The following is a 23,325-nucleotide window of genomic DNA, read 5'->3' as shown; positions in this document are numbered from 1 at the left end:
AACAGAAAGAGGAGACGAGAACTGTCTGAGGACCTGAGAACCAAAATTGTGGCAAAATATCAACAATCTCAAGGTTACAAGTCCATCTCCAGAGAACTAGATTTGCCTTTGTCCACAGTGCGCAACATTATTAAGAAGTTTGCAACCCATGGCACTGTAGCTAATCTCCCTGGTCGTGGACGGATGAGGAAAATTGATGAAAGATTGCAACGCAGAATAGTCCGGATGGTGGATAAGCAGCCCCAAACATGTTCCAAAGACATTCAAGCTGTCCTGCAGGCTCAGGGAGCATCAGTGTCAGCGCGAACTATCCGTCGACATTTAAATGAAATGAAACGCTATGGCAGGAGACCCAGGAGGACCCCACTGCTGACACAGAGACATAAAAAAGCAAGACTACAGTTTGCCAAAATGTACTTGAGTAAGCCAAAAGCCTTCTGGGAAAACGTCTTGTGGACAGATGAGACCAAGATAGAGCTTTTCGGTAAAGCACATCATTCTACTGTTTACCGAAAACGGAATGAGGCCTACAAAGAACAAAACACAGTACCTACGGTAAAATATGGTGGAGGTTCAATGATGTTTTGGGGTTGTTTTGCTGCCTCTGGCACTGGGTGCCTTGACTGTGTGCAAGGCATCATGAAATCTGAGGATTACCAAAGGATTTTGGGTCGCACTGTAGGGCCCAGTGTCAGAAAGCTGGGTTTGCGTCCAAGATCCTGGGTCTTCCAGCAGGACAATGACCCCAAACATACGTCAAAAAGCACTCAGAAATGGATGGCAAAGAAGCGCTGGAGAGTTCTGAAGTGGCCAGCAATGAGCCCAGATCTAAATCCCATTGAACACCTGTGGAGAGATCTTAAAATTGCTGTTGGGAAAAGGTGTCCTTCCAATAAGAGAGACCTGGAGCTGTTTGCAAAGGAAGAGTGGTCCAAAATTCCGGGTGAGAGGTGTCAGAAGCTTATTGATGGTTATAGGAAGCGACTGATTTCAGTTATGTTTTCCAAAGGGTGTGCAACCAAATATTAAGTTAAGGGTGCCAATACTTTTGTCCAGCCCATTTTTGGGGTTTTGTGTGACATTATGTCATATTTGCTTTTCTGCCTCTGTTTTATATTTGTTCCAATACATACAAAGGGAATAAACATGTGTATAGCAAAACATGTGTTAATGCAATACCTTTTTTGTGTGAAATACTTGATTTTCAGGAAAAATATCAAGGGTGCCAACAATTTCGGCCATGACTGTATATGATTCTCTCTTTCTCCCTCTTTTTCTCTTCTTTCTCTCTTCTCTCTCTCTCTCTCTCTCTCTCTTCCCTCTCTTTCTCTTCTCTCACTATTTTTCCCTCTCTTCCCTCTCCCCTCCCTCTCTCTCCCTCTCTCTCTGACTCTTCCCTCTTTCTCCCATCTCTATTCCCTCTCTCTTTCTTTTCCCCCTCTCAGATTTTATGGGACTGCACACATGTACACACACCTCCTCCAAGGGCTGCTAATCTCTGGGCAGCAGGTGTGTGTGTGTGGTCCCATACGATCTATCAGTGTATCATGTGCTGGATGCATGACAGGAGGGAGAGCCCAGAGAAGATCACAGTTCACCTCCTCCTCTTTCCTCCCTGCCACTTCTTCTCTCCCTGCTCCAGGCTAGTCCCAGTTCTAAATGCGGACTGGGGGAAGGAGCTCAGCGGAAAACAGCCACTCATGATTATCAGGGCACCCCCTCCATCCGGCCAGGTCTGTCTCTCCCTCCAGCAGCAGAAAACCTGAGGGAGAGAGAGGGGGAGAAACCTCAAACCAGCTTTCAGCTGCTGGAGGGAGAGATACACAGTGCATCCTTCAACAACTGCTCTCCCTCACCACACCGATCCTCCTGCTGTCCGGGCCACCTACAGGAGTACCAGCGGCCCTGCATAGCTCTCTCTCCGTAGCTGCTCACCAGGCCCTTTCTTCTGGGGGGTGGTGCCCGCCCCCTAAAAATTGCAGCCCTAGGCAAATGCCTTGTTTGCTTTGTGGTAGATACGCCCCTGAATACAGGGGACATATAAGGTAGTTTTATATAGCCCACGTGGCCAGGCTGAGGGGGGCTGGCCTAGCCTAATCACCTAGACAACTGAGACAGAAAACCCAGCAGAACAGCAGGCAGAAGTTCTGAGCTGGAAGCACTATCCCAGGAATACTAGAAGGATCAAAGAGGAAATCATAGGTAAAAGTAGAAATGGGTAGCTCAAAGAAGGATGTACAATGGGTTGCTGAAAGGAGGACCATGACAAACTTGAAGGTGCACACAGCAACAACAAAATCGAATGCAGGTTGAGGTCTACCAGCATTAGCATTGTGACTGGTCTTCATCCTGGTGTCAGATAGTTTTCCAAAATGAGTGAACAGGCTTGAAGCTGTACCCTGCTAAGAATTCCACAGCAAGCAGAGCCAATCACAAGGTCCTCACCTGGGCCCTTGCAGTTGCAGAGTGGCTCATTACAGATGTATTGAAGACCTTCAACCCAAGAAGGCACTAGGTTTCAAAGCTCTCCAAGTACATACTGAGGCTCAAACATGCACCAAAGATAGGGTGTTCACGCAAAACTTCATTAAGAGAAAGGTGCAGAGTACCTAAAGCATTTTTAGCTCATAGCAAAAATGGTATCAGAAAGCCGCAGTATAAAATGAAAGTAAAAGATGGGCATCCAGTAGCATAAATAAAAAAGGCACAGAGATCACAAAACTATACCCAGGTCCAGTTCTACTAAATGTAGGCCTTACAAAAATTCTTCATTGCCACCACACAATGGTAGCTCACATCCTCCTACAGAACCCTATGTTATATTCACTACTGTCTGTTATTTTATTGTTCATCATTCTATGCATATAGTTACCAAATATCTGATTTAAATGAACGCATTATTCACTAAACACCTTGATGTATGACTAAAAGATCTCTGTACAACCCTATCACCTATTCAGTTTGAAAATGTCAATACTTCCTCTGTATATTTGAAAAAAGAAGCAAATACTAAATGGGGAAAAAAGGAGCTAGGAAAAAAGGTGCTCCAGGCATTTTACCACCCAGCAGGCAAAGCAGAAGTCTCAATACAAAGCCAACTCACTACCCCAGGCTATCTCTCCATCACAGTCTGGAGATCTGACTTGCACTGAGCTGTGTGAGGTTGCTGTCTGGGATTCAATATGACACTGTGTGGAACACTTTGGCTGCTGGAGTGAATTTCCAGGAGCTGTGGATCTGGTATGACAATGACAGCAGCTTGTGATAAAAGAATGTTCAACTTGATAGTCTTAAACTTGCAGTGCTGGCAAAAGATGTCCTTCCTGAGGGGTGTGTGGTCAGTGTGGCATGTAACCGGACGTGTTCCTGAGCAGCTCCACCGGAATCCTGATACTCATCCTGACAGCACTGCTATTCTGCCCTCTAGCTCTCTGACATGCACCTCACTGGTTACTCCTCTGCTCCGTCCATCTCCTGACATGGCTATACCACCAAACACGAGGTCCAGAAGAGCACAGACAGGCCGCTTGGCCCTTGACCCCACCATCCAAGATGGCAATCTCCCTCCCCGCTCTGCGAAGGAGGTGGCTCAGTGGCTCTTTGCATGGGCACCAGCCAAGGATCCATCTACTTCCTCTATGTTAGCTCCTGCAGGAGCGGGGCATGATACAGTTGCTGGGGACGTGGGCTTACCTCTTACCCAGCTAGAGGAGCCTGCTGGTAGCTTCTCTGTGATTGGGGCCTCCCTATCTATCCACATGAGGCCTGACTTCCAATATGCTACTCAAGGCCCTACCCTGCGGGATATCCTCACTGCTGTCACTACATGCAACACCTCTATTGCAGATCTTGCAGGTGAAGTTAAGAGTATGAAAATGGAAATATCTTTAGTTTTCCAGGATATGCAGAAGCTCCATGAGCGAACCTCGGCGTTGGAGGAGCGGGTTAGCACTATAGAGGATGATTGGCAACCGTTGCAACGAGATGTTTGCTATATACAATCTGTATCTTACACTAATGCTGCCAGACTAGAAGATCTATAAAATCATCTCTGGAGAAACAATGTAGTAGTGGGTATTCCTGAAAGGGCTGAGGGGAAAAATCCTGTGGCTTTCATTGAATCCTGGTTGATAGCTACCTTTGGGAAAGATGCCTTTGCTCCCATGTTTGCTGTGGAGAGAGCCCATAGGGTTCCCATGAGACCGCCTCCCACAGGCGCCCCTCCAAGACCCTTCCTGTTTCATTTACTTAACTATAGAGACAGACATGCCATCCTGACCAAAGCTAGAATAACTGAGAATCTTTCAGTGGATATTGCACAAATCTCCTTATTTCCTGATTTTTCCGCTGGGGTACAGCGACAGAGGGTGAAGTTTCTGGATATAAAGAAGAGACTGCATGCTCTTGGTGTTCAATACTTTATGCTATACCCTGCTAAGTTGAAGATCATTGTAAATGGCACATCCCAGTTCTTCGATAATCCTTTGGCAGCAATGAACTGGCTGGATAGAGAGGAGCACAATTTGGCTCAGCGTATGCCACCTTAATGGCTGGGTGTCTTCCTACTCTCTTCTATGGTGCTGTACAAGTCTCACCTTACAAGGCAGAATTACCTATGACTTTTAAATTCCTTTTTTCTTGTTTTGGTTATCGCTGCTGTGTATGAAGATTGCTATCAGGTGTTAGTCACCTACAAGGCAAAAACTCTCTTCGTTCAAGATTTGGATGGAAGCCTAAGCGGCTACATTGATCCAACCCATATCGCTGTACTGTGTGAACTTCATTGTTCCTCCACTGAGAGGAACTCTGTGCCTTCTTGGACCCGGTTGGTTCAGTTGATTATGACTATTGTGTTTTTCTATGTTTTTTTCTTGCAGGTATACGCTCTTAGCTGTGCACCTTCATCTCTCCAAATGTCACTAGGGTCTATAGTACGGCACACACTTGTATCAGTCAATATGCACAAGGGGGAAAGCCCTAGGGCTCCCCCTGGGTCATTGTTAATCTGTTCCATGCAGGACGAAATTCATAAAAGTTTACTTTTCCTGCCCTGGACTGTACGGGGCCTAAAAGACAAGATTTAGAGAGGGGCTATGTTTAGTTATTTTAATAGTGTACAGGCATCTTTAATATGTTTGCAAGAGACTCATTTACAACTTGATTCCATCCATCTGTTGCACTCTCCAAAATTTCCTACCCAATTTCACGCTACGTATTTTTCTTTCTCCCAAGGAGTGAGTGTACTGATATCTAAAACAATCTTGTTTGTGCATCTAAAGCAGCAGATTGATGAAATGGGTCAATATGTTTTTCTAGTGTGTAAATTGAATGGATTTCTATGTATAGTTGCTGCTGTGTATGTCCCTCCACCATTTTCCTCAGAGCCTTTGAAAAAGCTTGCTCAATTTATAGCTCCATACCCGGATGTCCCAGTCCTAGCTTTGGGGGATTTCAATAATTTTTTGAACCCCATGCTGGATAAATAAATCTCTCACTCTGCAGAATATACCCTCAGCTGCTCTGCATACACCCTTTGCTAACCTTATTGAACTAGTTGTGGAGGGAGAAGCATGCAGATCTCAAATGTTACTCATGTTACTCAGGCTACCATGGTGGTTTGTCCCGCATAGATTTGGGGTTAGGTAACTCTGCCCTAATGCCCTATATACTATAGAGGATTCAGCATATTTCACCCTGATGAAGTCACATGATTAGCATGACATAACGCGTTGGTACCCGGTGGCGAACTTCCAGTGCGCGGTGACATCATTTTCGGCATGGGCACCATCTTGGTACACTACCTATGCAGTACACCCATAGCATGAGGCGACAAGCTGATATTCTGTGGATAACATGTGAGTGGGCAATTGACAGTTTTAATGTTTGTATCTAAATAAACATGATTACACTATGGAGGATCTTTTTGCTTTGTTAATATGATCCTTTATGGGAGAGTGAGCGATATTGCTGTTACCTGTGTCTGGAGGGGACCTGAGAGGAGAGGAGTAAGTGCCACCATTGATGGGATCCAGTATATTATCCTGTGATGAACCTGTAAGGATCGTGGTGTGATCCTAAAAGCGAGCTGGCCCTTGTGATCACTGTAAGGAGGTGAGGGGGCATTTTGGCCATTTGAGGATTTTCACTATTGCTGTGATCACGTATTCACTTCATCACTTGCTTGATTTCGTTCATGGATCACGTGTATACGTTTATATATCAGTTCATCAATATTGGACATTTTTGTGGACTTATTTAGTGTTTATGAGTATTATTATTGCACTTTCATTTATGTGGACGTTTTCAAGTGGTTAAGTGTGTTTGTTTGGCACTTATCACTTTCTGATAGGTTTAGTATCCCCCTGGTAGGGGATCCACTTTAATTTGCACTTTAGCATTTGGGATTGCTTGATCCCTCAATTGGGGATAGGGGGGTTTTGTGGAGTTAGGTTTTGTTCTCACTAATATACAGAATTTATTCCTTTTTTCATGTTTTCACTGTATATTACTTCACCATCAGATCCTGTCAGGATCCTATCACCAGAGATGTTGTGGTTTTACACTTGTATATATTGTTTATGTATTTATTATGATGTATTAGTGCCACACTCTCGGATCACTCCATTCTGGGTGCGATTATAGATCCCTATGCTGTCTACCCTCGCTGTGGTGAGTTAATCCATTTTGGCTGACTCTCTTCCCAACATCTGACCCCCTTCCCCAAGCATTGACTGACTTCCTTACATTTAATACTGGCTCTGTTTCTGCGGCTATCCTCTGGGACACGATTAAAGCGTACCTTCGAGGACTAATTATACGAGAGATCACTATTACTAAACGTAAATCCCAGGAATGGGAGGATATCGTTCACACAGAGGTTCAATGTAGGGAGATTGAATTAGTAGCCAATCCTAACCCTACCACTCAGCAACAATGGGTAGAAGCACAATCATTTTATATAAGGGTAGTCTTTTCTGCAGCAGAAAAGAAGCGCTATTTTCTACAGCAGAATTATTTTGAAGAAGGGGAGAATACTGGTCATCTTTTGGTTCTGGTGGCGAGGGCTTAACAAGATACTTCTATTGATGCCATTACCTCGGCAACTGGAAAAGTAGTTACATCTAATACTGCTATTATTGATACATTTCACCACTTTTATACTGAGCTCTATTCTAAGACTGATGCCACAACTGCAGTGTTAGAGACTTTTCTAGATAGCTGCCCTTTTCCTCAATTATCCACCTCTGATGTGGCTAAATTGAATTCCCTTATAACTATCGAGAAGCTTACAGATGCCTTGGCTGCTGCCCCTACTAATAAATCTCCGGGATTCTTCCATCTTTACATCAAGCGTTGTAGGAGGCCACGGACACTGGGGATCTTCCAGATTCAATGAAAGCGGCTATAATTGTGGTGATCCCGAAACCTGGGAAAGACAACCTACACCCTGACTCCTATCGCCCTACTTCTTTGCTAAATACAGAAGTAAAACTCCTTGCAAGAGCTCTTGCCACTAGACTTTCTAGGATGAAAACAAGCTGATACACTCGGACCAGTCAGGATTTATTCCCTCTAAGTCAACCGCTAATAATATTAGACATTTGTTTCTCAATTTGCAAGTACCTGTAGATAATCCAGGAGGTAGAGCCATTCTATCTTTGGATGCGACCTAGGCCTTTAACAGTGTTGAGTGGCCCTATCTTTGGGAGGTTGTGAAGCGGTTTGGACTGGGGGAGTACTTTGTAAATTGGGTGCGGGTACTTTACTCTGCCCCTCTTGCTAGACTTCGTATTAATAATGCACTTTCCCCTACCTTCTCATTTTATAGGGGCACTCATCAGAGTTGACCTCTATACGCTTCTATTTGGATTAGCGGTGGAACCTTTGGCAATCCGGATTCATAGACACCCCTATATTGTAGGGTTCCGCAGAGGCTGCATGAAAGATAAAATATCTCTTTATGCAGATGATATGCTAATATACTTGGGGGATGTGACTGACTCCATTCAAACCTTGATGGAGACTGCTATTATATTCGGTAATTTCTGAGGCTTCACAATAAATTTGATGAAATCTACTCTTATGGCCCTGGAGCCAGTGTCCTCTCCTCTGCCTATGTGTGCTAGAAAAATTTCTATTGTTGAGTCCTTCAGATATCTTGGTGTGGTGATCTCTCCAGACCCTTCTACATACCTCCTACTGAACATTACATCCATTATTAGATTAACCGTATTAGATTAGACATGAAATTAAAAGGCCATAGTAGGTGTAAACTACCTTTATCTGTGGTGGGGAGAATCAACCTTAGTAAAATGATTTGGGCCCCTCAGCTCCTATACATTTTTCATAACTCCCCCATGTGGATCTCATAGAAGTGGTTCAAGTGGGTAGACTCCCAATTTAGGGATCTTATTTGGAAGAACTCGGATAAGTTTGACTACCCTACAGTATGGTAACGATAAGGGAGAACTGGCTGTTCCACATGCTAAACGGTACTTTTTAGCTGCCCAACTCCAGCAGCTCGCTGGGTGGGGCCGGCGGGATGACTTGCATCCGATTACCAGACTGGTCACTGTCCATAATTCTGACTTACTGCCTGTTTCTCATTTGGATATGGACCTCCCAGATCTTCCTCCCTCCTGTCCCACTGCCGTCCTCTTGCTGAAAGTCTGGGCAGCCTTGAAAGTTGCGCTAGCCATCTCAGGTTTTATAGACTGCACCCCTATATGGAATAACCCTAGGTACCCAGAATTAAATAAACCTGAGGGATTCTCAGAATGGAGACACAGGGGCATTGTCTATCTTACTCAATTGTTTTCAGATACTCACCTCAAGTCCTATGAGCAGTTGAGCCGGGAGTTTTTGCTACCCCATAAGCACTTTTATAAATATCTCAGCTCAGACATACAATACAAGCCCAGCAGCACACTCTATCTCTCGCTACGTCTACCTCCCAATTACTGACAAGTGTTACAGGCTTCCTTACGCAATGGTCTGATATCTTGTATTTACAAGGTATTACTCTCCTCTATTCAGGACCCTGCGAATTTGAAATGCAGAGCCCAATGGGCGGAGGATATAAGAGAAATAGGAGGGGATTGATGGCAAATGGCTCTGGAATCAGTACCTGTCTCCTCTCTTTTGGCCTCACATAAGCTCTCACAATTATTTATCCTTCACAGTCCTGTTAGATTGTTTGAATGGGGTAGGAGAGATACACCATTATGCCCTAAGTGTAATATACATAGAGGTGACCTTATCCACATGATTTGGATGCCCAAAACTTACAAGATATTGGGAGGAAGTTCTGCGCATTGTATCTTCCCTCGTCCAAATTCCCATTCCATCTGATCCACTAGTCTGTCTATTGGGGGCTCTAGACCCTGAATTATATCCCCCTGGTACATATATAACGGTTACTCGTCTTTTGTATCTGGCGAGAAAACGAATAGATAGATATTGGCTGTCTAGTACAACGCCTACTAAGAAACAATTGATGGAATATGTTCATTCGCTCCTCTTGTGGGAACAACTTACCTACCATCACCGTAACGTTTTGTGTAAATTTCAGCTTATTTGGCAGAATTGGTTAGATACGCCCAGACTGGCCCCTCCAGGGTTGATAATGTATAGACTTTTGCAAATGTGAGACATAACGGCTAACTCATCACTAGGATAAGGTTTAGGTACCCACCTGCAGTTGTTGCTGTTGTTTTTTTCCTTTCTATTTTTATGTTTTAATTTTTTTTTACTTTGTAAGATGTCAATTGTTATGGCTTTGGTTATCCTCTGCAATGGGCTCTCATATGTTTGATCTGACTGTTTTTTTTTTTTCATATGAGATGTATGACACTACATGTATTCCTCCTAATGTTTGTTCATTGCTTTTTCTTTTCTTTCAATAAAAAAAAGTTTGGATTAAAAAAAAAAAGATGTCCTTCCTCTTCAGGACACCAAGTTAAACTGAGCTTGTCAGTACATGCAGAGGTACAGCCACTAGATGAGACTGTGCCTTTTGTTTTGCCTAGTGTCTAACCTCAGTCAGCAGCTATATGCATTGTTGGAAGTCTGATTGACTATCCCACTTAGCAAACACTGGGAAAAAAAATGCAAATCGTAAATTAGGTAGACATCTGACTTTTAAATGGGAGTGACATATTAGGGATATCATTATCCATCCAGATTTTTCCCATTTCTACTTTCCAAACTAGTAAAATATTAGGTATACAATGATTCTGTGATGTTAATCCATACCACCCACCATCTGTACATAAATGCCCTCCTGTCAAGTGTTCCATGCTGGGAGCACATTTATGTACATTGAAATGTTTGTAGCTGCAGCCCCCTGTGGAGACCATTCTAATATAGCACGCTCTTAGTTGCTAATAGGAGTAGGTAAATGTAGTTGGTGTTTTTTTTTTTTTTTTGCATCCTCTGTAGTCAGTGGAGCAAGTTTGATTCCTTTTGACTGTTGTGGGTTCTGGTGGTTGCACGCTCAAATACTTCCCACTGTGTTATGGTATGTTTTGGAAGAAAAGTAAGCTAAAAGAGGCAGACCCTGGGCAAAATATTCATGCAACCTCAGCCAATCCCTGGTCAAGAGATTGACCAGCAGGGGCTGAGGTGTGGATAAATAGTCTGGGGCCTAGAACAGCAGAGTTCTTGTCCTGTTGGAGCAAGACCCAGCCAAGAGGGGCTGTCTGCCCTCTTTAGCTGCTTAGCTGATGACTACAGGAGGTTCATCGAGGTCCCAGCTCAGGAAGAGCTGGGGCCCTGTTTTTGGAAAGGAGTTTGAATTAATTCAAGGGGAGTTGACTGAGGATTTGGCTTGGAGGTTCACGGTACAGTATTTGGGTGGTATTAGAAGAAGACAACCAAGTACACAGCAGCACATTGAGTAAAGGTCTGTTTGGAAAAGTCCAGCCAATGTTAATATAATGAGAACAATTTGCGTGACATCATTGTAACCTGCAAACCAAGGAGAGTGGACTGTCACATTTAAGGTGACTGAGCAAGTAGAGCATTGAATCTGCGTAAAATTGTACTTTAAGCTTGAACATTCCTCCGCTGAAGCATTTGGATAATTCAGAAGACTTTTGGGAATGATGCAATCAGTGCAAGCACAAATAAAAGTGTGGCACAAACGCTTCAAAGATGGCCGAGAATCTCTTAAATGATCCGTGTTCTGGAAGGCCTGCAACAAGCAGGAAACCTGAGAATGTTGAACGTGTATGGACTGCAATCAACAAAGATCAGTGACTAACAGTGCAACAAATAGAAGCTGATCTGGGAATTCCAAAAACTACTGCGTCCAAGATTTGGTGTGAGGTCCCAAGGTGTCTGCTTTGAAGGGGACTGAAGTGGTATTTTCCTATGTACAATGTTTCATGTATCTTCTTCAATAAATGTCTCTTTTTTTCATATTACATGGCTGGATATTTTCCGGACAGACCTCATATAATAAAAAAAACAGACTTTGTGATTTTCTTAGTCATACAAAGGTATCATTCTATAAATCCCATAAACATTATGAAAAATAGAGTATATCATGGGTAAAGAAAAAAGTTTATAATTGACACAATGTATAAGGAAACTGTTGTATATATGATCGTAAGAAGCTTCTAAAGGTTAATAAGCATGTACAGTTGGATATAAAACTAGGCATAAAAGATCATTATGAAGGTTAAAAAGCATTTAAGATTTCAAGATAGATTCTTTTTCTTGAGTACAGAAATCAGATTCCAAAATGAACCAGATTGGATAGGCACATAGGATTGTAAATCCATCTTTTCTGCAGCCGTCTTATTCATCAGCAATGTGCAGTTTATTTTTTCTATGTGGAAGCTGCATTTCTCCAGAGTCAGCAGTTTTCCCAAAGACAGATTTACATTTATTTCTCCTCTCTGCCCCCACCTTAGTCTTACTACCAGCACTCAGGACAGCCCAGAACATCAGCCTTCTGAGCACAGAATATCAGCAGAAACAAAACACATCTGCCCCCTATAGCTTGGTATCCTGTACAATGGAGTACAGACACAATGGCCGCACACAGTGAAATGTCACATACAAATCACTGCATGTTTTCTCTGTCATCTGAGACAAATAGTCATCACTTCAACATTTGTCAAATGTTTCCTTTCTTTTTCCATTATCTTCTCCATTCTCTGGAAAGGCCCCCTCTTCGACCTCCATATGCTCTCTCTATCTACACAGCTGGTTAGACTACCCTGTACCTCTGGGTATGTAGGAGCATGTGACCTACTCTCCTGTTTTGTGGCCAGGCCTAGCCATTTGCAAGGCCTCAGCACTGTCACATGACCAGATGAGTGACATCCCTAATTACCTGGGACACCGACACGGCCAATCTTTGTGCCAGCTATGAGCTGCAAAGTAGCACAGAAAAAGAGAGTAAGAAGCAGATGGGGGATTGCCTGTCCTCAGAAGATGGATTATGCAATCAGAACAGGGTAGTTTTACAAACCTCTAAGTGTAGACCTTAAACAACTTTAATGGAAATAAAATCAGGCAACTCACATGGTAAATTTAGGTTACAGGCTGATCAAAAAACCAATGGTAACAAGACTGCCATATCTAAGAGAGTGGATGCTGGGGAAAAACAGGTAAGTAGCAGGCCATCTAATTACCTGTTTTTTTCCCCAGCCTCCAGTCTCTGAGGTATGGAGGTCACATTTTTTGATGAGTCTGTAACTTAACTTTACCATGTGAATTGCCTGATTTTAGTTCCTTTAAAGTTGTTTAACCCCTTTCCTACCATGCTATAGCCGAATGACGGCTACAGCACGGTTGTCCAGTTCTGGGATGGAGTCATATGATATCTCCTCCATGACCGCGCCACCCACGCACCCCCAGTGGCACGCACTCTGCACTATCTGTGAACGCTGTGTCCTTTGGACACAACTGGTCACATGACAAGGTAAAAGGCCAATCACAGCGGCCTTTTACCACATGATCAGCTGTGTCCAGTCACAGCTGACCACCAAGTAAATACATCTGTAACTTGGTAACCAGCAAAGCAGACATCTGCACTGATTATCAAAAGTGCCCGTCAGTGCTGCCAATCAGTGCCCTTCAGTGCTACCTATTAGTGCCCATCATTGCTGCCTATCACTGCCCATCAGTGACGCATATCAGTGCCGCCTCATCAGTGCAGCCTATCAGTGCACATCAACGGACATCAGTGAAGGAGAAAAATTACCTGTTTGCAAAATGTTATAATAGAGACAAAGAAAACCATATTTAAAAAAATGTTGCACATTTTTCATTTATAGTGCAAAAATAAAAATAAACAGTGGTGATTAAATACCACCAAAAGAAAGCTTTATTTGTGTGAAAGAAATTATACAAATTTCAAATGGGTACAGTGTTGCATGACCGCACAATTGTCATTCAAAGTGCGACAGTGTTGAAAGCTGAAAATTGCCCTGTGCAAAAAGGGGGTAAAAGTGCAAAAGTGGTTAAAGTCTACACTTAGAGGCATTATTTTTCTCCTCCTGTTACCTATTTCAGAACCAGCTTCTGCTTCTATCTACAGCTTGCCTACAGTGGATGGACTTTCACTACACCCACTATCCCATACTGGACGTTTTACTCTCATCTGTCATGGTGATTGCAATAAGCTGACTGAGTTATGGCTATCACTGCTTTAGTATGTTCCTGACACTTATTAGAACTGAGAAACCTATTTTAATAGGTAGCAAAACATCTACATTATAGAACAATCTTTGCGATGTAGCAGCTCTGAACTTTATGGAGATGAGTTATAACGTAATGGGTGGTTTGCGGTTCTAGAGGTTGTAAAACAATAGAGCCCTACTGCCTCACTGTACAGCCCTCCTCACAATCTAAGGGCTGATGTATGAGGTACTTTTGGTAGCTTTATTTAACCACTTGCCCTCCAAAGGATTTACCCCCCTTCCTGACCAGGCCATTTTTTGCGATACGGCGCTGTTACTTTAACTGACAATTGCACAGTCATGCAACGCTGTACATAAATGAAATTTATGTCCTTTTTTCCCACAGCTTTCTTTCGGTGGTATTTGATCCTCTGTGTCTTTTATTGTTTGCACTATAAACAAAAAAGACCAACAATTTTAAAAAAAACAATATTTTTGACTTTTTGCTGTAAAGAATATCCAATAAAAAATAAAAAAAAACAAATATGTTCATTTTAAGCCAAAATGTATTCTGCTACATCTTTGCTAAAAAAAAAACCCAATACGTGTAATTAATTGCTTTATGTGAAAGTTATAGTGTCTACAAATGGGGTCATATCTGCTGGAATTTTTTTGCTTTTTGTGGGTTTTTTTAATGCTAATAATGGCAGCGATCATCAACTTATAGATAGCATGGATTTATGACAGACAGAAGTTGACAGAAGTTGTCAAACAAATCTGATTTTATTTTTATTTAATTGGGCAACTATGTGGCAAATGAGGTTTAATGTTAATAAATGTAAGGTTATGCACTTGGTGGCTAATAATATGCATGCATCATTCATACTGGGGGGGTTACAACTGGGAGAATCAATGGTGGAGAAGGATCTGGGAGTTCTGGTAGATCATAAGCTTAATAATGGCATGCAATGCCAAGCTGCGGCTTCTAATGTGAGCAAAATCCTCTCTTGTATTAAAAGAGGTACAGACTCCAGAGAGAGAGATAACATTTTACCCCTGTACAAATGATTAGTAATACCTTATCTGGAATATGCAGTTCAGTTTTGGGCACTAATTCACAAAAGAGGATATCGGGAAACTGGAGAAAGTACAGAGAAGGGCAACCAAACTGATAAGAGGCATGGAGGAGCTCAGCTATGAGGAAAGATTAGAGGAACTGAATTTATTCTCTCTTAAGAAGAGGAGATTAAGGGGGGATATGATCAACATGTATAAATACATCAGTGGTTCATATAGTAAACTCGGTGTAGAGTTATTCACTCAGAAGTCATCACAGAGGACAAGGGGGCACTCTTTACATCTGGAGGAAAATAAATTTAATCTCCAAATACAGAAAGGTTTTTTCACAGTAAGAGCTGTGAAAATGTGGAATAGACTCCCTCAAGAGTTAGTATATATACGTGATTTTGCCCAGTCCTGCCGCCCTGCAGCAGTACTTCTGCTATAGGGCAGATGGCAAATGATTAAAAGTGTACTAGTGAAAGTGAGTTTTTTCCAGATCAAACAAGTTTTAGGCTATTACCAATAAAATGATATGTAAAAAACAGGTTTTAGCAGGCAGTATGTGTAGGAACAGGTTTTAGCAGGCAGTATGTGTAGGAAAAGCTTAAACATGGGGCAGCATGTGCATAGAAGCAGTGTGGAGCAGGAGCAGAGGTTATGACAGCAGCCAGCATGTGTAGGAGAGGAGTGGAGGGAGGAAGATATGACAGTGGGCAGTGGTGGAAGGTTTTAAAATGGGGAGTATGCTTTGGAAAAGCATGAAGTTAGTTCAGTCTTTCTCAACCAGGGTGCCTTGAGGTTTCTTCAGGGGTGCCTTGGCAAAATGTCTAAAAGTTGCACAAAACGTGTATACAAGCCAGCGGGTGGAACAAGCCTGTCTTTAAGTCACAGGTTTTCATTGTGCGCCATTACAACCTTCTAGCCACCAACATCCTGACAACCAATGACATCATCAGTTGATAAGGAGGATGTCAGCTGACTGCACAGCATCCTTGTTTGACCCTCCCCTTTTCTGTGGTTCCCCGACCGCACTCCTGGCTCATCCCTCCTAGTGCCTCTATAGGAAGCTACTTCCTATGTGTGTCTATAAGCACTCACAAACTCATTAAAGGAAACATGTCATGAGAAATATATGTAGACTTTTACTGAACATCTCTTGAAAATATTTAAATGCCTGCCTGGCTACCATGCTGATTTTTTTGGCTTCATTTATTTCTGAATCAGCTTTACAAGAATGCAGACTAAATATAAAAAATACCTGTCTAGGGTCAATGACTAAAAATATTTAAATTGAAAGATCGAACAAAAAGACAGGCAACTAGCACTTTCATACGGAGGTCAGTAATGGCAACCTCCAAATGTCCCATGATATATAGTTTACTTTAAAATGTATGTAAATCTAAAACTTGTTTGTTTAGATGACTTAAAGAACAAGTAAAACTCCTATGAGGTTATTGTTTGCAGTCAGGTTGAGCTGGTTGATCATACAGAGTTGTCCTAAGAACAGAGGTTCCAATAAGAGAATTTGTTCTCACCTCTTCCTCTGACAGTAACCAGGGCAAACAGAGGGGTAAATCTTCCCAGTGGGGACACGCATCTAAAAACCTACCTTTCTATGTTTGTTTTTCATAACTAGACAGTGTATGTGAAAGAAAAAAATATTTGAACTGATTACAAAATGTTCAAAGATATGTGGTGGTCATAGGAGGTAGAGAAGATCCACAAAGTTAATCTGTTTTGCAACTGAAGTAAGCCAAAAACTTCTAAAATCCTATTTTAGAAATGTTTTTGAAGACACTCCTGGAATCTTACTGGTTTGACACATTTTCCTTTGTTCTAGTTTTGAATCTAAGACCAGTAAGCCTGTGGACTAAACAAGAGAAATCAGTAGATTTTTCCATTCACGCTAAACAGTGCTGAATGAAGACGTTTCCCTGCTAACTCTTGAATTTTGACAGCTACTGCTGCAGAAAATCCAAACACTGACTGTATCTGACTACCTGTGGTCATTGTTCAGCCCAAAATTTTCCACCCAGATTCTTTGATTTTCAGAATAAAGTTTGTTTATTTGAGTGGTTCCGTCGGGGTCACCCACGGCATGAATTTCATGCGATTTAACAGTAATCAGCAGAAATTTGAAACATGTATGGCCAGCATTAGTGTTTGCAAAGATTAAAATGAAATTGTGTTCACATTCACAAGTTCAGTTTAAAACTGGCCATACACTAGTGGAATTTCAGCTGATTCTGAGGAATTGGCTAAAATCCTAATAGTGGGTATCCCTGTCGGCTCATCAAAAGTCAATTAATAAGTCAACTTTTTTTGAAGTGGCTGGACTGAAAATTGTGAGCCATACAGTTTTTGCCAATCAGCTGCAGGCACTATTTGAGTATTCTGACAGCTGGTGCTTGCGGCTGTCAGAATACAATAGCCAGTGATTACTCAGGAACAATATATAGGGGGGGGAGGCACATAAGATACCACAGTTAAAACTGGGAGGGGGTCATTTAATAATTTTCACCACTAAATCATACTACTGAAAAAACTAAATAAGTATATATAAATAAGATTACAAAATATGAGAGCAATGCGGTATGCAAACATACCTTTTCATTGTACTAACCTAACACTTAAAAGACAAGTTTCCAAGAGTTTTCCTTTCTTCCTCAAGTATTGCTTCAGACCTGGGAAATACTACAGGATGGAACACTATTGCACTTTAATTTCAGTATTTGCACAAGATTTATATAATATTTTGTATTGATATTGGCAATTAATGGGAGGCACTGTCCTGTACTTTTGAAGCTTTTTTGCTAATAATTTAGTCTGGTATCTGTGTAGGTGCCATTTACCCCAGGATTTTTAGAATACACCATCTCTTTTATCTGCATTATTTTATACACCTTTCAGAGTAAGCACCGCATTGTTTTGCTTTTTCATTCAACAGTCATACCTGTTTCCAAGACCACTGTTCCTTACTTCATGTATTTATTTAAAAATTATTTCATTTTATTAATTTCATATATTTTCAAATCGTAGTCCATTTGTCTTTTTCTGCTATACTTATCTCCTCACCCGGTTTATTGGTACTTCAACTCTTTCTTTTTTGTAATTAAATAAAAAAATAGTTTTTTTTTTGCTTGCACAGAATTTCAGCTAATTTAATTTAGTGCAGATGGGCATTTCAACATCTCTGCACATCACATGCTAGAAAATTGTCCTTACGATTAAACAAACTAGATGGGTTTTGATGTATGGTACAGTCTCTTTAATTCTCTTCTGCAATAAACCCAATTTCACTAATCCCCTTGATGATCAGGATCCTTTCAGTTCATTCAGGTGAATTAATCTCATTAAGCATTAAGACAGGGCCTATCTTGTAGCAGGGTAGTTTTGAGGCTTTAAGTACAATGTAGCAGTACAGATGACATAGGAACAATTGGCACACTAAAGACATACGTAAGCTTTTGTTCCAGCAGTATTATTATATCCTTATTCATTACAGCTGTCTTGGATGTTCCCCACTCCTGGTCTCTTCCTCCTCTTTCTCTTTGTTGTTGCCCCCCCCCCCAGCCATCCTTTTTTTCATGTTCTGGCTTTTCTCTGTCACTTATGAACAAGTGGCTGCACCTGTGTTTCCAAAAAACACGTATGTCCCCTAAAAGCTGCCTCTCAGCACGCTAGCACAGATTGTGTTCGTAAAAGATTTGTAATTTGCTGTGCATTTATTCTCCAGCAGAGGAACGGACACAAATGATATGTTAGATTTATCTTTGTTCTGTGTGTCCAGCTATACTACAGCCCAATTAATGGGCTTGGAACATGTTTTGCCCTATTTTTCAACTGCAAAACTGATAATATCCACAATTTTTGATTCTTTAGCCTAGTATCTACATTTTTGATATATAGACTTGCCATTCAATCTCTGCAGCCACCAACTCCAGAGGGATCTATCTTCCATATATTATAACCACCCGTGCACCCACTTCCTATCGTGTATGACCCCAGGGGTGTATATATGTATGTAAAAAAACCTGTGGAGCTGTAATTTAAATCATTACTTGAAATACTGAATATACCCATTTGGGATTGGGCTGCCGCAGGATACATATACATATACCACAATTGATATCCGGAAGTCCTTATTTGACATTGTTTTTAATTTGAGTCTTGTATGTTTATATGTAAGTTGTGGTTACTGAGCACTGTGTGTCACTTTAATATGACTACATTGCAAATCATTTTGCAAAGAATTGAATAAATATAATTTTAATTCATTAAAAAAAGGGGGGAGAGACCTCCTGCGCTGCCAGATGAAACAAAACCCCACCTAGTGACTGCAAACACCTAACTATAATCAAATAGTGAAACAAATAAATGAATATGAAGTGGTTCTGCACTACTTATTATAAAGTGAATGAACAATCAGCAAGAAAAAACTCAAATATTGTGCAAAGCGGACAACCCATATAGTCAATGCTAAACCAACGAGTGCAGAAGTAACAATAAGTGTACCAAATAACAACATAGATGAAATGTGATCGGAAAGATATATAAATATAAATAGTGGATTTGCTAAAAACATCTAGTGAAAAAGTGATCAGAAGATAAATAAATACATGAAAAATGTAATACATTGTGACAAATGGGAAAAATGTGACACAGAAAATAAGTAGATAAATGAGAACAAATAGTCCCAAATGCGCAACAGACAGTGAATCTTCAGCACAAGCCATGAGACATCAGGATCAAAAAAAGCTCCCATAGTGTAGTAAGTAAAGACTTTATTAAAAAGACACAAAAAACCTACTCACATGTGAAAAACGGGTCTGCAGACCCATACAGGCAATCACTGTATCAAACAGTACAGGGTGTATGAGGTTGGGAGTAACAAGATGGCAGCTGCTGGCCGTACCAGAAATGAGGTCACCACGCTTCCATCCTACGCATTATGTGCCCTGATGAAGTCACGTGATTTGTGACGCAACGCATAGGACGGAAACATGGTGACATCATTTCTGATACTCCCAACCTCATATACCCTGTACTTTTTGATACAGTGACTGCCTGTATGGGTCTGCAGACCCGTTTTTTGCATTTGAGTTGTTTTTTTGTGCCTTTTTAATAAAGTCTTTTTAACTTACTACATTATGGGAGCTTTTTTGGATCCTTTCATATGAGGATATTGGAGGAGAAGGAGATCTAAGGTCACACACTTGTAAGGACATCAGTGGTACTGCAGGATGTATTTGCCATGGAGAGGAGTCCTCAGTTTATTTACTACTGATATTAATCTGGTCTGAGATCATCGGTCTGTGTATAAGCCTTTTGACCCCTAGCGGGTCACAGTTGGAAGATGAGCGTGCATGCTGGCTGGTGAAGGATTGCCCGTTTGTTGTGATCACTGATGTCTCATGGCTTGTGCTGAAGATTCACTGTCTGTTGCACATTTGGGACTATTTGTTCTCAATTATCTACTTATTTTCTGTGTCACATTTTTGCCATTTGACATTATTTGTCACAATGTATTCAATTTTTCATGTATTTATTTATCTACTGATCACTTTTTCACTTGATGTTTTTGGCGCATCCACTATTTTTATTTATATATTTTTTCAGTCACATTTCATCTTTGTTATTTGGTAAATTTATTGTTACTTCTACACTCGTTGGTTTAGCACTGACTATATGGGGTTTTGTTTCATCTGGCAGCGCAGGAGGTCTCTCTCCCCCCTTTTTAATGAATTAAAATTGTATTTATTCAATTCTTTGCAAAATGATTTGCGATGTAGTCATATTAAAGTAACACACCGTGCTCAGTAACCACAACTTTCATATAATAAGTAGACCAGCACCACTTCATATTCATTAATTTTAATTCATTGCAGTCTTATAAAAGCCTCGTTTGCTGTCCTATTAACCAATTGTCTCATGAGACAATTGCCCACTCATGCAATGTTTTTTGTTTTTGCTTTGGTTTATGGTTTAGACAACAACACTTTTAAAGTGATGAGGCAATCAGAGTTTTTCAATACTTCCCTCTAAGTGTCTTCTGTTTATAGATGAGGTAGCCTCTTTTTTACAGCTGCTGTTTTTGGCTTTTGGCATTTTTTTCTACAGCCAGCAAACTCCCCAGAATCTTATCCTATGTGTCCATGCACATAGGTTTTAATCAGCATTTTTTGGCTGGAAAAAAACCCCCAGAACTAGTGGGTTTCTAGAGGAGTTTTTTAGCTGTAAAAATGCTCTAATGCTGAAAAACGTGGCAAAACTAGTGTTTTGGGGCATTTTTTTGAGCAAAAACAAATTTTTTTTGTGTGTAAAAAAAAAAAACGTTAAAAAACCAAAACGCAAAAAAATTTGCTAAATGCTAATGCAAAAACACTAAAAAAACACTGAAAAACTTGTGTTTTTAATGCAACTTTACACAGCTAATGCTAGCAGCATTATTAACCACATGTCTCCCAGCCACTGTAGAAATACGGCGGCAGGGCAGCACGGCTGGGCAAAACCACGCTTAAAACGTGTGTTTTCAAAACAGATAAGGGGCACGCGTGAGGCACGCCGCCGCCCTACCTGTCCCGCCGATCACGGTCGCGGATGTCAGTCGCTGGGTCACAGCCGGTCATTACCGGCTATGTCCCGGCGATTAGCGACAATCAGTGACAGAGAACACAGCTGCAGTAGCTGTGCTTTCTGTCAGTTCCCTGACAGCTCCTGACAAGCTGATCGGGACAAAAGAGTTTATCTCTCCTGATCAGCGGTGTTCCCTGCAGTACACCCCCTGCCCCTAGTAAAGCACTCCCCTCACACAGTTAACCCTTTCACTAAATAATAAAGTTAACCCCTGCCTCCCCAGTGCCATTAGTACAGTGTCAGTGTTTTTTTTTTGCACTGATCACTGTATTGGTGTCACTGGGGATGTCAGTGACCCCAAGTCAGTTCCCCCCCAGTGTCAGAATGTCCGCTGCAGTCCCGCCATAAGTCGCTGATTGCCGCCATAAGTCACTGATCGCCACCATAAGTCGCTGATTGCCGTCATTATTAGTATAAAAAAAAATTAAAAATCCCAGTATCTTTCCCGCCATTTGTAAATGCTATAACTTTCACATAAACCAATTAATTTACACGTATTGGGTTTTTTTGTAGCAAAGACATGCCGCAGAATGCATTTTGGCAGAAATTTATGACTAAATTTGAATTTAAATTTTTTTTTTTACTGGACATGTTTTATAGCAAAAAGTCCAAAATATAGTTTTTTCTCCTCAAAATTGTCAGCCTTTTTTTTTATAGAGCAAAAATAAAAACCGCACAGGCAATCAAATATCACTGAAAGAAAGCTCAATGTGTGGGAAAAAAAAGAATGTAAATTTCATTTATGTACCATATTGTATGACCGCGCAATTGTTCGTTAAACTAGCGCAGTCTTGTATAGCAAAAAAATGGCGTAAATTGCAGTATCTATACCATAGTTTGTGGACGCTATAACTTTCACACAAAGCAATCAATATACACTTATTGGGATTTTTTTTTACCAAAAACATGTAGCAGAATACATTTTGGCCTAAATTTATAACTAACTTTGAGTTTACTATATATTTTTTATAGCTGAAAGTAAAAAATATTGTTTTTCTTCAAAATTTTTGGTCTTTTTTTGTTTATAGCGGGAAAAATAAAAAGCGTACAGGTGATCAAATACCACCAAAAGAAAGCTCTATTTGTGTGAAAAAAAGGATGTAAATTTCGTTTGGAAGCAGCATTGCAATTATCAGTTGAATTAGTGCAGCGCCGAGTAGCAAAAAGAGGCCTGGTCATTAAGGGGGGTAAATCCTCAGGAGGGCAAGTGGTTAAAATGCCCAGTGTACATGGAGCCTTTTGGTGTTATGTGCTCTTTTAACTTGTTAAGTATTAATATTATTATTATTATTATTATACAGTATTTATATAGCGCCAAAGGGTATGCTCAGCGCTGTACAGTAGCAAAGGGGACAGAACATGAGACAAGACAGTAACAATACAATACATAAGGGGTTTGAGGGCCCTGCTCTTTCGAGCATACAATCTAGGAGGTATTCAATCTAGAAGTATTCAAACTCAAGTGTAAACCCCAACAGTTAGATATATATATACTGTATGTATTTTATATTTTTTGTTTTTTTTGTTAAATCTAAAGTAATTTTTTTTAATTATTAAATATAAATTTATCTTAGTAAATAAGGCACTGCTGAAATCAATGATGTGCTATCAAAATTCTACACAATTTACTAATCTACAATGAGTGAACATGATCTGCTTCTTTAATAAACCAACCTTAAAGTAGAATTATAGGCAAAAATTTTTTTTTTTTACTTTTTTTAACTTGATCTTTTTCTAATTTTATGGACCAGTGGTCCAAAAAGATACAAAGTGTATGGAAGAAAAGAGATAAGAGTGCAATAGTCTAAACATACAAAAATTATCAGTAACAATCCTGAGAGGTATTACAATGAGAAGTATGCTATATCATAGCCTATGAAGTATACAGTATGTGGAAAGCAGTCATGGTATATATAAGCAGAAGAAAACATGTAATGGGTTTGTTTGTGCTTATGCCAATGGTCAGCTAGGCATGTACCCAAATCTCCTCTGC

The sequence above is a fragment of the Staurois parvus genome, unplaced genomic scaffold (assembly GCF_062004578.1).
Source record: "Staurois parvus isolate SC_StPar_1 unplaced genomic scaffold, SC_StPar_1.0 ptg000108l, whole genome shotgun sequence".
NCBI classification, from domain to species: domain Eukaryota; kingdom Metazoa; phylum Chordata; class Amphibia; order Anura; family Ranidae; genus Staurois; species Staurois parvus.
Note: the sequence above shows the minus strand (reverse complement) of the source record.